The following is a 15,523-nucleotide window of genomic DNA, read 5'->3' on the forward strand; positions in this document are numbered from 1 at the left end:
TTGATGTTGGAGGTTTGGTGGAATCCAGTTAGGCACATTATCCAGGTCCCCCTTGGGATCACAGGTGTGAATGTGGTACTGGTGCCACTTGCTTAGTTTCTCAATGGCCTCCTCAATGTACTTCAGACCATTCTCCTCCCACATGGCCTTGGTGCTGAAGTTGGTATGGTGCCTCCACCATTCTAGTTCCCAGGAATGGGCTTGGGATCAAAGGTTGCTATCACTCCAAAGTCTTCACACACACGATGCAAGATGAAACGAGCCACCCAGAGACGATCTCCCATGCTGATTCCTTCACAGGGTCCAATGTGGAATTGGACTGGGCAGGCGTGACCTGGGCATTAGTCCCGGCAATCTTGACTCCAGCATACAAGCAGGCTCGGTAGTGAGCCTCCACGATACCCCTGCCATCGGCTCTGTCTGCTCCCACACCACAGTAAGAAGGACCCTGGGGCCCAGGGAAGCCATTGGCGGGCCAACCAAAGGGATGCCCATCTGTCCCCACCGTGTGTATTCCTGCCCCATTCCAAACCAAGGGTGCTGGGTGCTCACCATGTTCATTATCCGCTTACAGATGTGCCTCAAATAGGTCTCTGCAGGCTTTTGATTATACTTGAAAACTTCACAGAACACCAGCTTGTTGGGGTCCCTGCAGAAGGGGTGACCTGGCAGCAGGCACAAGATACATGTCACTGTTGGAGCCTTCAGACTGTAAAGGACAAGAGCCATCAAAATTCCACTCAGGTAACTCTTCTACACACTTGGGCTCACAGTCCATGATGCGAGTCTTGCAGTGCAGACCATCTCTAGCACCACCGATCCAGATGTACATGGCTTAGACTTTCTCACCCTGAGACGGGGACATATACTCCTGCTTGATGCCTTTGTTTAAGTGGGAACTTGCTGAGGTGGCCGTGGTGGAAGATGTTCTGGGCAGGTGGACGAGTGGGGGTGGGGCAGGCAGGCAGCCGGGAGAGTGAGGTGAAGAGAGGGGAGGAGGCCGATAAGCTGCTCAAACACCGTACTCTTCTCCCATCCTTGACTCTCCGTCAACCTTACATCTTGCCTTATTCCTCAATTTGTTCAGAAACTGAATGTGGAGGAAGAGGCCCCATTGATCAGTTTTCTTCAGAGGCTGCAATACCACCTACTTAGGACTGTTCGAGATTTTAGTTCAAAACAATGTACACAGAAGGGGAACAGACCTGAGCTGGTTCCCCCCAGCCTTTTACAAGTCACTAATCCATTGATGACATGAAACCCTCTTGATTTAATCACTTCCCAAAAGGTCCCACCATTTACTACCACCACAGCGGGAGCTAAGTTTCCACATGATTTTGAAGGGGACACATTCTAAGCCTTAAAGCCCCTAACCTCCTCCATCACTCCCACACCTAGTCAAGTCCAGTGAGACACACCGTGAGCCACACCCAGAAACGAAGCCATGGTGACTGAGAGGGCACTTCCTTCATGACACCAGAGAGGCATCTTAGATTTCTGCATTTTGTAGTTGAGAAAGCAGAAAGCAAATTTGGATGATGTTCTATGCCCAAATTACACAAGGTTCAATGACATTAGGACCCAGGGCCTCTTTCAACGATGACATTAGTGACCCAGGGCACTTTGTTCTTTGTCCTGTCCCTGAAACCCTGGTCTTTCAATTCCCTTCGTGAGCAGAGGAAGTCTGGATTTGAGAAGCAGACCTGTGAACGGACGTTTGGACCAGGAATGCAGACGCTCCTGGGAGGTCGGGGCATGGCCGCCTACCTGCAAGGCACCAAGGGCCTGTGGAGAGAGTAGATTTCCCTGAGAACTGGTCGATAAAGTCTTTGCGGCTGCCTGTGGTCAAACCTAAAATATCACACATAGCATTTGGGTCTGAGGCCAGACTCCTCAATTAGATGTGGTAACAGCACCTTTTCAGGTCCCTTGACAGATTTACAAATAATCTATCACTCCTTTGACATGAATTTTGCTTTATTTATATTTTAATTATCACAACTAATTATAGTGAGATTAAAGCTTATTATCACCAAATTTACTCCAGGATAAAGAAGAGCCGTATGGGTAGAAAAGTGTGTCTTTCCTCACCCATCATAAGGGTCATGACTGCTAGTCCTCGAGCAAGAGAAAAGAATTAACAGGCCAGGCTCCATGGTTCACACCTGTAATCCTAACCCTCTGGGAGGCCAAGCCAGGAAGATCCCATGAGCTCAGGAGTTCAAGATCAGCCTGAGCAAGAGTGAGACCCCATCTCTACTAAAAATAGAAAAATCAGCCAGGTATTGTAGTGGTGCCTATAGTCCCAGTTACGCAGGAGGTCAGGAGGCTGAGGCAAGAAGATCCCTTGAACCCAAGGATCTTTTGGTTTTGGTTTCGATTTTTCGTCAGACAGTCTCACATTGTTGCCCTTGATAGAGTGCTGTAGCTTCATAGCTCACAGCAACCTCAAACTTGAGCTCAAGTGATTCTCTTGCCTCAGCCTCCCAAGTAGCTGGGAATACAGGCATTCGCCACAAAGCCCGACTATTTTAAGAGACGGGGTCTTGCTCTGGCTCAGGCTGGTCTCCATCTCCTCAGCTCAGGCAATCCACGCACCTACCTCAGACTCCTGAAGTGCTAGGAATACAGTCATCAACCACCATGTCTGGCCTGAAACCCAGGAGTTTGAGGTTGCTGTAAACTAGGCTGACACCACAGCACTCCAGTCTGGGCACCAGAGAAAAGAAGAAGAAGAAAAGAAAGAAGAGAAAGAGAAAAGCATAACAAACTATTTCAAAGTTTGCATGGGAGACTTCAGAAATGAAGACTCAAAAGTCTAGGGGAAACTGTCTATTTTTATGCTTAAGTTCAGTGAAGAATGGATAGCCGCACAGAAACATGATGGAACAAAAGGGGTATGATCTAAGACAGAGGGAAAACCCAGCAAGGCCTGTCTGTTCAGATTCTTCTCGGCTTCTTGGGCAGAGGAGACTGTGAGCGTGTGTAGCATTCCACTCCTTCCTCCTGGGGATAAAGCAGGATGCTTCTGGAACAAGGTCTCATGACCTACAGTCAGACAAGGTAGGTCAGGGAATTTCTTCACAGCCAGCTCCTACACAGCAAAGTAGGGGGTGGTCAGAGTCATAGTCCTGTTTCATGGCTTGCTCGGAGGAGAAAAGTTCTAGTTTCTATGACCCACCTTGGGGAAGAATTCTGGTTTCTATGACTCACATCTACGGAGACAAGAGGATGGGGAAAGACAGAAAGGCCTTGGTTCTGAGGCTGCTTCTTAGGGCTTCCAATATCCCTTAGTTCAAAGTACTTGGCATGCCCAAGCACCATTCTTCGGGGTGTTCTAAGAAGCTGTAATTAGAAATTCTTATGCATTATTACAAGTGCCTTTCTCTGCCCTAAGACAGAACCGGGCACAGCTGTAAGACCTCACTCAATAAATACATGCTTACATTTCTTCTTTTGGTTACCATAAAGCACTGAATGTAATTAACAGTCCATTATATTTTCTCCTCCTGAATTACATGGCTTTTAATTTTACCTCCTTGATTATCACATTCATTTTATGTGGTTTTAATAATAATCTCCTCGTATCTTTCTTGGTAGAAATAAAGAAGATAACTGAGTACAGAAATTGAAGTAAGTATGTGTCAACCGGCATGTGAAAGGTTGTGGCTACTCCCTGAGGAGGTCTCAGCCTAAGAAAAGACACTCCAAGTAGTATACATAAACCCTCCTTCCCTCCATACACCACCTGCTTCTTATGTCAACACATTCCCTAAACTAGGATAGGACAAGGTGGGGGGGGCGGCGGGGGAGGGGGCGGGGAAAGAAGTCGAAAAGAGAAGAAATTCACAGCCAGAACCAAGCCAAGCCCTGTTTCCATCCACTCTCAGGTCTTTTAAAAGCTTGCTACAGCAAATTTAATTCCCCAAATGTGTATTTTAAAAGGTTGGATATTGAATGTGGTAGGGAAATGGAACTGCCGTGCAAGATTGAAGTGTTGTGTGAAATTGCAGTAATTATGCCCATTAGGTGAGAAAATATTTGCTTAGGGTCCCTTTCTGTATCCCTGCGAATGTGCCTTCCTGGGCTGCTGTGCTGCGGCAGTACCTACCACATAGTCAAAGCTGGAATCCCTCCAGCCATGCCTTGCTACACTGAATGTATTTATACCCCTTTCTCTATTTAAATAAATGCCTCGCAGAATGTTACAGACTGGTGAAAGTGGAAACAGACTACAAAAGGAAGGGCAAACATTTAGCAGGGCGTCTTTCTGCTTCTCCCCAGCTGTGCCACAGGCTTGAAACACTTCAGATAGTCTTGGGTGGAAAATTGGCTCTTAATTCCCTCAGTTCTTTTTTTCCTGGTTTAAGACAATATATAGGCATATTTCAAAGTAGGCTCCTAGTATTTTTTCCTTGTGTTTTTTAAAATAATTAATGTAAATTGCTCTGGACCACCTGGCTCTTTTTTTTCCTATTTTCTTTACAATTTGTTGATCGTTCTTCTGCCCAGGTGGGTCTGCTTTTGTATGCTGGCAGGCAACAGGATACACTGTACGATACATTCTTGGACATAGAGAGTAAGAATCTAGAAGCATAGGTTTTCCGTCTTCTGAAAGAAAAAATCCATGCTGTGCTGATTGGAAGTATAGGTTTTCCATCTTCTGGAAAAACAAAATATATGTTGTGCTGATTAGCCTAATTTCTTTCTTTCTTTTTTTTTTTTTGAGACTGAGTTTCACTCTGTTGCCCCAGGCTAGAGTACCATAGTTCATTCACAGCCTAGCTCAAAATCAAACTCCTGGGCACAAGTAATCCTCCTGCCTCAACCTCCCAATTAACTGTGACTACAGGCACCCATCACAATGCCCAGCTAATTTTTGTATTTTTAGTAGATATGGGGGTCTTGCTCTTGCTCAGGTTGGCCTTGAACTTCTGAGCTCAAGGAATCTTCTGGAATCTTCCTGCCTTGGCCTCCCAGAATGCTAGGATTATAGGTATGAGCCACGGCACCCAGCCTCCTGTGCTATACTTTAATCACAGGTTCTTTGAATACAGCCAAATCCCAGCTGCCCCAGTGTCCTGTAGGGTGGACATGGACAGTGCCATTGCCTGGGTTCTCCTTGTTCTTCCACAGATCTTCCCACACACACTCCCAGCTCCACCCTTGTCCTTGAGTGTAAGGCAGGAAATAAAGACCAAGGCACTATCTTGGTGGGCTTTGACTCTTCATCAGCCTGAACCACTAATGGTCCCTGGTTTCCTTCTGATCATTTTCAGGACCATCAGGAGTATAGCAACTGTTTCAGCCTCCTTTATTTATAAAGAGAAGCAAAATTATCCTAAATGATATTTAAGTGACTTCTCCTATCCATGTATTTAATTTACTAAAATGGACAGCATAAATACTTAAGGGTAATATAGTTCCATCTCTTACTGTGACTATTATGGCTTAATAGTTTGGAATTTTTATAATGCACGAAGATTAACTATAGGGTTATCCTTTTCTTTTTTTTCTTTTTTTTTGTAAAGACAGAGTCTCACTTTATCGCCCTCGGTAGAGTGTTGTGACTTCACACAGATCAGAGCAACCTCCAACTCCTGGGCTTAGGCGATTCTCTTGCCACAGCCTCCCGAGTAGCTGGGACTACAGCGACCCATCACAACATCCAGCTATTTTTTTGTTGCAGTTTGGCTGGGCTGGGTTTGAACCCACCACCCTCAGTATATGGGGCCAGCGCCCTAACCACTGAGCCACAGGCGCCACCCGGGGTTATCCTTTTCAAAGGAAATGTACCAAACTTAGTCATGAGTGATGAGTCAGTCTCATTCCAGAAATCATAAAGAGGTGCTATATGAGTAAAGATAATGAGGATTTCTTCACGGAAATATGCCAAAAATAATATATAGGATAAGAAACCACTCCAGGCGGTTTTATGTCTAAATATAAACAATAAGAGCAATATTATAAACTGTAGACAAGCAGGAACTTGAATAAGAGTGCTAGTAAATGTTACCCATCACAGTAAGACAATAACATGCCAAGGCTTGGAAAGAAACTCCCTAACTGCTGCTGTTACTAATCAGGAGGAAGGAGTTGGGATTTTCGTGCAGGAAGAAATATTACCCTTATGTGACATCAGGTGGCATCTTTATATTATTTATTTTTTTGAGACAGTGTCTTACTATGTCACCCTCGGTAGAGTGCTCTGGTGTCATAGCTCACAGCAGCCTCAAAGTTTTGGGCTTTAGCAATCCTCTTGCCTCAGCCTCCCAAATAGCTGGGACTACAGGCGCCCACCACAATGCCCAGCTGTTTTCTTGTTGTAGTTGTCATTGTTGTCTTTAGCCAGCCCAGGCTGGATTCGAACCTGTCAGCCTCGGTGTATGTATGTGGCCGGCACCCTAGCCACTGAGCTACGGGTGCCAAGCTGTCATCTTTATATTAAGTATCCAGAAAGTTGAGTTTTACAGACAAGGCCTTGGACTCTATGCTTCTTCCTGACAAGAAGAATCAATTTTCCATTTGCATCTGCAATCAGGACACTTATTATACCACTAAGAATAATTGCCATGGTAACAATGAGGCATGTAACACAAAGGAATAAAGGAAACACCTTCCAGTCTCAGGTTTCAAGATCAAATCAAAGCAGTAAGATGAGAAGGGCAGAGATTTCTGCATGTTTTGTCAACTATTATGTCCTAAGTGCTTATAACTTTGTCTAACCACAGTAGGTGATCAATAAGTATTTACTGGATGAATGACTACATGCGTAAATGAGCAGGTAATGATTCAACATTATTCACGCTGAGAGAAGAACTATTTCTTTTTTCTTTTTCTTTTTTTTTAATAGATGGTGTCTCACTCTTGCTTAAGCTGGTCTTGAACTCCTGAGCTCAAGCAACCTACCTACCTTGGTCTCCCAAAGTGCTAGGATTACAGGTATGAGCCTCTGCGCCTGGCAGAGGCTATTTCGTTGTACATGTAAATGTTTTGGAAGTATAGTAGCTTTCTTTGTTTGCTATTCAGCTACCAAATATGTATTTAAAGCAAGGACAGGCTTGGCGCTCATAGCATAGCAGTTGTGGCGCCAGCCACATACATCAAAGGTGGTGGCTTTGAAACCGGCCCAGGCCAGCTAAACAACAATGACAACTGCAACAACAACAACAAAAAATAGCCAGGCATTGAGGCCTATAGTCCAAGCTACTTGGGAAACTGAGGCAAGAGGATCGCTTAAGCCCAAGAGTTTGAGGTTGCTGTGAGCTGTGATGCCACAGCACTCTACCAAGGGTGATGTAGTGAGACTCTGTCTCAAAAAAAAAAAAAAAGAAAGTTGAAAGATCAGAGGCTCCTTCTGCTAATGATCTCAACCGCTTGCAACATCATAGGAGGTGAATTCCAGAGGCTACCTGAAACCTCTGGGAACGCCTCGTGAGTGCTCTTTGCCAAGGTTCATGTGCTTGTCCACAGTTGCTGGGTCAGTGATGGCTTCTCCTCTGCTGCCTTCTGTTCTTCTCTAAACCTCAAGAAGTGTTCCCCAGTCATGGAGCCTGAATTAGAAACCTGGAGACAAATCAGGGAAAATGTAGTTTCCAGGCTTCCAGACCCTACAATCAAAGAGATAGGGGAGTAGGACTCTTGGTAAGATCCCAACAGAAATCTAGTATGAAGATTTAAGTTAAGTCTGTAGTCAAATGTGAATGATTTTCATCATCATTTGCTCAGTCATTCTCTGCTCATGGTTTTGTTGTTGTTGTCTTCCTAAAACTTTCATGTTCAACAATATCTCTAGTATCATCACAGGAAGATAAAGACCCTACTGACTACAGTTTTCTTGCTCTAGAATGGGGAAAACCTAGCAAGCAGTTTGGCTGTGACCTCAAAGAATGGTGTTTTGATAAAGCCTTATTTGATGTTCTGGGAGGGGGCACGACAACCTAAGGAGGAAACAGTGGATATTCTCAGGGAAGGTTTTACAGAGTAAGGCTGAAAATTTAACAGGTGTTTTGGGCCAGGCACACTGGCTTGGGCCTGTAATCTAAGCGCTCTGGGAGACCAAAATGAAAGGATCACTTGAGCTCAGGGGTTTAAGACCAACTTGAATAAGAGTAAGACCCTGTCTTTCCTAAAAATAGAAGAGTTAACCCGGCATTATAGTCCTACCTACTTGGGAGACTGAGGCAAGGAGAGTGGTTTGAACTCAGGAGTTTGAGGTTGCTGTGAGGAAGGCTGACACCACTGCATTCTAGCCTGGGCAACAGAGTGGGACTATCTCAAAAAAAAAAAAAAAAAAAAAAAAGAGAGAGAGAGAGAGAATTTAGTAGGTCTTCTGGAAAACAGGGCATACGTGGGCAATCAAGGCAATGGAAATAGCATGTGATAACCTCTACTAGAGTTTAACAGAATGGAAAAATCCCATTTTTTCCATTGGAAAAAATGACTCTGGACAGTGTTACATGTTTTCTTGTATCTGTTTAAGAGACCTTCATTACAAACTCTCTTTCAGGTAGGAGATATCTTTTGTCTACTGGGTGGCATCCTAAAGTAGGGCTACAGAGATGAGAGAGAGAGTAGGGTAATATACTGTAGTCATAGTCTTCCCACTTTAAACAACACCAAACAAAGACATAGTTTCCATGAGCCCTCCCATCTAGAGGCTCCCAATTGAGGCCCCCTGGGCAGTGTAAAGAATGAGTAAGTACAAACCTCCCCTCCCCTCAGGCCCTAGCCGCTCCCTGGCCCCGGGTTCATCTCTCCAGGAGGGAGCTTTCCCGGCCACCCAGGCTGGGAGCAATGTTCCACTCTGGAGCCAATGCTTTAACCTCCCTCTTCTAGCTGTTTTCCTTGGGTTAGAGAGCGCTGCAAATTGAGAACAAGTATCGGGTTCTTATTTTGATCTGTTAAACTAAGAAAAATACTCTTTTATCTTTTTCCCTGCAGTCCTTAGAGAGTTTTGCTCCTGAAAGTGAAATGGAAATTCTGGCTCCAAAAAGCCACCTAGGAAGATGACCCCAGCCCGCCCAAGAAGCCACACCCCCTCCTCTCCCGCAGAAGAGGGCTTGGCCAAAAGCAACAGGGCCCAGGTGGTGCGGGAGAGAAGTGAAGGGGTGAGAAAGTACAGTAAGATGTTTAGGTTGCTTCTTCTTCACTGAGTTCCCTTTCTCAGGGTAAGTGAAGATAAGCAGTTGGAGAACGAAAAATCTATTGAGAAACAGGCAAAACACTGGGATCCTTTCTTAGAAGGCAAGGTTGTTAGAAGGGTAGGGAGGAGAACCTTAATCTATTTCAAGTAAAACTAAAATCTTTAATATGAGGAGGGCTGGATTCAGAGTTGTGTACACTTTCAAATACATTCAGAATATAGAAAAGCCAGAAAATGAGTTGATTGCATTACTCTTTTCAGTGTGTTTGTTTTCCCAGGCAGAAGGGTGGTGATGCTGCAAGGTACTCTTTTCCCCCTTACACAATATAGAATATAATTAAGGAAGGATCATTAGTGGAGTAATCCTCCCCTTATATTAATCCTCTATAAGAATGAATAATCAGTCATAGGAAAAAAGGGGATTAAAATCAAAAGACGAAAACTAAGCTAAAATTAAAAGACTAAACTAAGGCTGAGCAAACACAACCACAGTTCTGTGACTGCAGGATCACTTTTTCATGAAGTTAATAAATGAATGTGTGTCATGGAGATTCCTTTATGTTCAACCAGTTACAATTGTTCTGATCCAAAGTCTGTCATGCTGTGCGGTAAATATATTAGTACAAACTCAACTATCCCCTAATCACACACCCAAAAAAGTATTAAGCCTAAAAACTATTGCATTACTTTTAGTAAGAACTAGACTCAAAATGATAAACGTAAATGTGAAGCACTGTTTTTATGTCTCTTTTAAATGACTGGCACTCTCTGCCATCACATTTACTATCCAGAAACCTACATGAAATTGTAAAACCTAATGTCCAAATTGGAAAAGAGAAGATCAAAGTATTTCTTTTTTTTTTTTTTTTTTTTTTGACATGGAGTCTCACTCTGTCAAACTGGGTAGAGTGCCATGGCATCATCGTAGCTCACGGCAGACTCAAACTCTTGGGCTCCAACAATCCTCTTGCCTCAGCCTCCTGAGTAGTTGGGACTACAGGCACCCACTACCACACCCAGCCAGTTTTTTCTATTATTAGTAGAGATGGGGTCTATCTCTTGCTTAGGCTAGTCTCAAACTCCTGAACTCAATCAATCCACCCTCTTTGGCTTCCCAGAGTGCCAGGATTACAGGTATGAGCCACCATGCCCGACCAATCAAAGTTTTCCTACTTCCCAATGATATGATCTTATATCTGGAAAATCCTAAAAACTCCTCCAAAAGACTTCTGGAATTGATAAATAAATTTAGTAAAGTCTCAGATTATAAAATAACATACTCAAATCCGTAGCATTTCTACATGCTAACAATAGCAAACCTGAGAATCAAATGAAGAACTTAATGCCATTTGCAATAGTTGCAAAATAAATAAAATAAAATAAAATATGAAACAAAACCTCAGAATACACTTGACCAGGGAAGTGAACAATCTCTATAAGAACTACAAACAAATGGAAAAACATATCATGCTTTTGAATTGGAAGATTCAATATTGTTAAAATATCCATGCTGCCCAAGGTTATATAAAGTTTCAATGTAATTCCCATCAAAATACCAATATAATTTTTCAAAGAATTAGAAAAAGCAATGCTAAATTTCACATAAAAGAAAAAAAGAACCTGAATAGCCAAAGCATTCTTATGTAAAAAACCCAAATCTGGAGGTATCCTATTGTCCAATTTCAAATTATATTAAGCTATGGTAATCAAAACAGCATAAAAAATAGATACATAGATAAATGGGTCAGAATAAAGAACCAGAAATAAAACCACACATCTACAACCAGAAGATTTTTGACAAAGCAGATGAAAACATACACTGGTGAAAGAACACCCTGTTCTATAAAAGTGATACTGGGAAAACTGGAGACTCATTCGTGGAAGAATCAAACTTGATCCTTATCTGTCACCACACACAAAATTTAACTCAAGATGGATTAAATACTTAAATGTAAGACCCACCAACATAAAAATTCTAGGAAAAAAACATAAGAAAAACTCTTCTAAACATTGGCTTAGGGAAAGAATTTATAACTAAGATCCCAAAAGCAAATACAATAAAAGCAAAAATAAATAGTGGGACATAATTAACCTGAAAAGTTTCTGCACAGCAAAATAAAAACCAACACTGTAAATAGGCAACCTACAGAATGGGAGAAACTATTTGCAAACTATATATCCAACAAAGGATTAACATCCAGAATCTATAAGGAATTTATTATTTTCTAAGGAATTCAAGCAAATCAACAAAAAAAATAACAATAACCTCATGGAAAAGTGGCCAAAAGACACAAAAGAAGCATTTTTCAAAAGAAGATATACAAATAGCCAAAATATATATAAATAATGCTCACTATCACTAATCATTAGGGAAATGCAAATTAAAACCACACTGAAATATGACTTAGCCATGTTAGAATGAATATTACTTAAGATGTCAAAAAATAATAAACCTTGGCATGGATGTGGCAAAAAGGCACCACTCATATGCTGTTATAGTGGGAATGTAAATTAGTACAACCTCTTTGGAAAATAATATGTAAATTCCTCAAAGAACTAAAAGTACACCTGTTATTTACTTCAGCCATGAGTATCTACCCAAAGGAAAAGAAGTCTTTTTTTTTTTTGAGACAGAGTCTCACTGTGTTGCCCTCAGTAGAGTGCAATGGCATCACAGCTCACAGCAACCTCAAACTCTGGGGCTTAAGCAATTCTCTTGCCTCAGCCTCCCAAGTAGCTGGGACTACAGGTGCCCACCACAATCCCCAGTTCCTTTTTTGTTGTTGCAGTTGTTTAGCTGGCCAGGGATGAGTTCGACAGAGCCCACCACCCTCTGTGTATGTGACTGGCACCGTAACCACTGTGCTATGGGTGCCGAGATGGAAAAGAAGTCATTATATCAAAAAGACATATGCAGGGCTGGGTGTGGTGGCTCACTCCTGTAATCCCAGCACTTGGGAGGCCATGGCAAGTGGATTGTCTGAGCTTACAAATTCTAGACCAGACTGAGCCAGAGTGAGACCCCATTTCTAAAAAATAGCCCAGCATTATGGTGGGCACCAGTAGTCCCATAGCTCACAGCTACTTGGGAGGCTGAGGCAAGAAGATCACTTGAACCCAAGAATTTGAGGTTGCTGTGTGCTAAGATGCCATAGCACTCTACCAAGGGTGACCAAATGAGACTCTGTCTCAAAAAAAAAAAAGTCATACTCACTCTAGCATATTTATTGCAGCACAATTCACAGTTGCGAAGATACAGGGTCGATCCAAGTGCCCATGAACTGGTGAGCGGATAAAGAAAATGTCCTATATACATACATACCCCAGGAAATACTACTCAGCCATTAAAAAGAATGAAATAATATCTTTCATAGCAACTTGGATAGAACTGGAAGCTCTGAGCCTAAATAAGCACAATATTAACCTTTCTTCGCAGGAGTATAACTATTTGAGTGACACTAAAAGCCCTGACTTCACCACTATGCGATTCATCTATGTATCACAAAACTACTTGTGTCCCCTAAATCTATGAAAAGTTTTCTAAAAATACAAAAAAACTATAAAGTCTAAAAAAATGGGAAAGACTAATAAAAATTCCAGTAGATATATTTTGAGACTTGATTTTTAAAAATCTTCTCTCTGAAATAAATCTTTCAACATTACCACTTTCAGAATGCCTATCACGAGAGAATTCGAAAACAGCTAGGTTCTACTAAGAATTACCCAAGACAATGTTATATAAGTCTCCAGGCCAGGCACAATGGTTCACGCCTGTAATCCTAGCACTCTGGGAGGCCGAGGCGGGTAGAATGCTTGAGCTCACGAGTTCAAGATCAGCCTGAGCAAGAGTGAAACCTCTATCCCTAAAAAAGTAGTTGGGCATTGTGGCAGGCACCTGTAGTCCCAGCTACTTGGGAGGCTGAGGCAAGAGGATCACTTGAGCCTAAGAGTTTGAGGTTGCTGTGAACTATGACACCATGGCACTCAACCAAGGGTAACAAAGTGAAACTGTCTCCTCCCCCCCAAAAAAACCCTTCACATTGAGAGAAACAGGTTTTTCTTCTGCAGTCCCCTATTCTTTCCATTTTTAATGATAATTTCAAGATTCTTCCTGACTTTGATTTTATATATATATAAAATACATATATATACACATATATATATACAGTCTCTAACACTGTACAAATGTAGTATTTCTGGCCCTTGCTGTCTAAATTAACAACTCCAAAATGGTATACATGGAATTGAGAACCGCTGTACCTCAGATTCATGTTTCCATATGGAAAACTGCTGTCTCTCATGATCCCAAAAGGCAAGTTACACTTCTTGTGGCTGAGACACTAGATTTCTTACTCACATGGAAATTTTTTCCCTAAGGATCTATTCACCTCTGTTCCAGGCAGGGTTCCTTCTGAACATGGGTCCATTCTTACCAGTAAACATGACAGTTGTCATTTAGTGGGGTTTTTTAAATTGTATAAATGTAAGGTATATAACTATTTAGTGTGTTTTATCTTACTTAAAGATACAAACAAATATATAGTTTTTATTTGTTTCCTCCTTTTTGTTTTTTTGTTTGCTACAGGTTTGGGGAGGAATACACTTTGGTGAAATACACATAATATAATGGTAGAATTCAATGTGTTTGCTTAATGTAGGCGTTCACTCCCAGGTTATCTCAGCCCAGCCCTGCCCATATTCTAGCACTTCATCATTTGAAAAGTACAAATAAAAGTATTTTCCAGACATTGCTTTGGTACTTTCATATTCTCCTCAGGAAAAAACTATTAATTCTAATGGGAGAAATTAATTTTATTTATTAAAGTCTTTTCCTGGCAACATCTCATATGTGGGGTGGCCATCTATTGGGTCAATAGGCTCAGAAATCTTTCCAAGAAGACAACATGAATAGGCGCCCAGAAGACTACAGGGAGAATGATGGATTAGTAGGAAGAATGTAGGCCACCTAACGCCACTTAGACCACATCTCATCAAGCCCTCGAAGGCCTTGGCAAGCTGTGTTTTAAATGTTTGTGTCCTTGTGATGATGGCCCTGTCAGTTCTCAGCTATGATTTCTCAGTAATTTTCCATCATTCAGATTATTCAACATAAGAACATAAAATAAGCAAATTCTTAATTCCACATGATACTTGGAGAGAGAGAAAACTTTTCTTTCTGTGCACAGGTTATAACATTGGCATGACATAGCAATAAAACACTTTAGAGCAAGTTGCTTCTCAACCTTTTTTTAACCTCACCGCACACTTGAACCCGTCGTTAAACTTCCACAGAACACTTAAATTATGTTGATAAAATAAGAGAGTAAAAAAGAGAATATGCTTATTGTGCTTTGAACTTCTTTTGAAAATAATTTAATTAATGATCTTTAATGTCTTTGGAGGCACATCTAAGATCCTCTCATAGCACAGCAGTGTGCTGTGGCACACTGGTCGAAATCACTTGCTTTAGAGCAACAAAATGAAAAAATCAGTCTCAGTTCCACTTAGAACCCAAAACTATTGGCTCAGTGCCTATAGCACAGTGGTTATGGTGCCAGCCACATACACCGAAGTTGGGGGGTTCGATCCAAGCCCAGTACAGTTAACCAACAATGACAACTGCAACAACAACAACAAAATAGCCGGGTGTTGTGCGGGCGCCTGTAGTCCCAGCTACTTGGGAGGCTGAGGCAAGAGAACCACATGAGCTCAAGAGTTTGAGGTTGCTGTGAGCTGTGACGCCACACTACTCTTCCAAGGGTGACAGAGTGAGACTCTGCCTCAAAAAAAAAAGAAAAAAAAAGAACTCAAAACTATTTGTTATTTTTTTCTATACCTTCTAGATATTATCTAAATTGCATTTGGCTTACATATCATTATGTATTATAGTATAAAAATCGCAAAAATTTTCTATATTCTTAACCTTACTTATATAATTATTATACTTAATAATTATATTGTAGTCTGTCTTGTTGATATGCTGTAGTTTACTAAGTTATTCTCTTATTTTTTTAATATTTACATTTTTTCACTTTTAATTTTTCTCCTGTTACAGATAACAACATCTGTCCTACATCTGTCAAAATATTTCCTTAGGAAAAATTCTCTGGCGTAGTATTACTTGGTTAAAGGACATGAATGTCTTTGTAGTTTTCACTAAATGTTATCTTATCCCTTTAAAAGGGGGATATGCCAATTTGAAATGCTCCTTGCTACATTTTTGTATTCAAGTTTTACCCTCACCTCAGGTAACATCAAATGGTAACTCTGAATTACATTTCTTTGGTTACTGGCCAGAGCCCCCTTTCTTTGGTTAAGCTATGCCCTATTTCTCTCCCCTCTCGTTTGCAAAGCTGAGAGTGTAACAACAGTTTGTGA

At 41.6% G+C, this 15,523-nt stretch overlaps 1 pseudogene; it reads right to left on the minus strand.

The window, feature by feature from the left end:
- Window positions 1-1,446, minus strand: part of LOC100944623 — a 2,308-nt pseudogene extending 862 nt beyond the window's left edge.
- Window positions 1,447-15,523: the final 14,077 nt, after the last annotated feature.

The sequence above is a fragment of the Otolemur garnettii genome, unplaced genomic scaffold, assembly GCF_000181295.1.
Source record: "Otolemur garnettii isolate 467f Iridium unplaced genomic scaffold, OtoGar3 scaffold00041, whole genome shotgun sequence".
NCBI classification, from domain to species: Eukaryota; Metazoa; Chordata; class Mammalia; order Primates; family Galagidae; genus Otolemur; species Otolemur garnettii.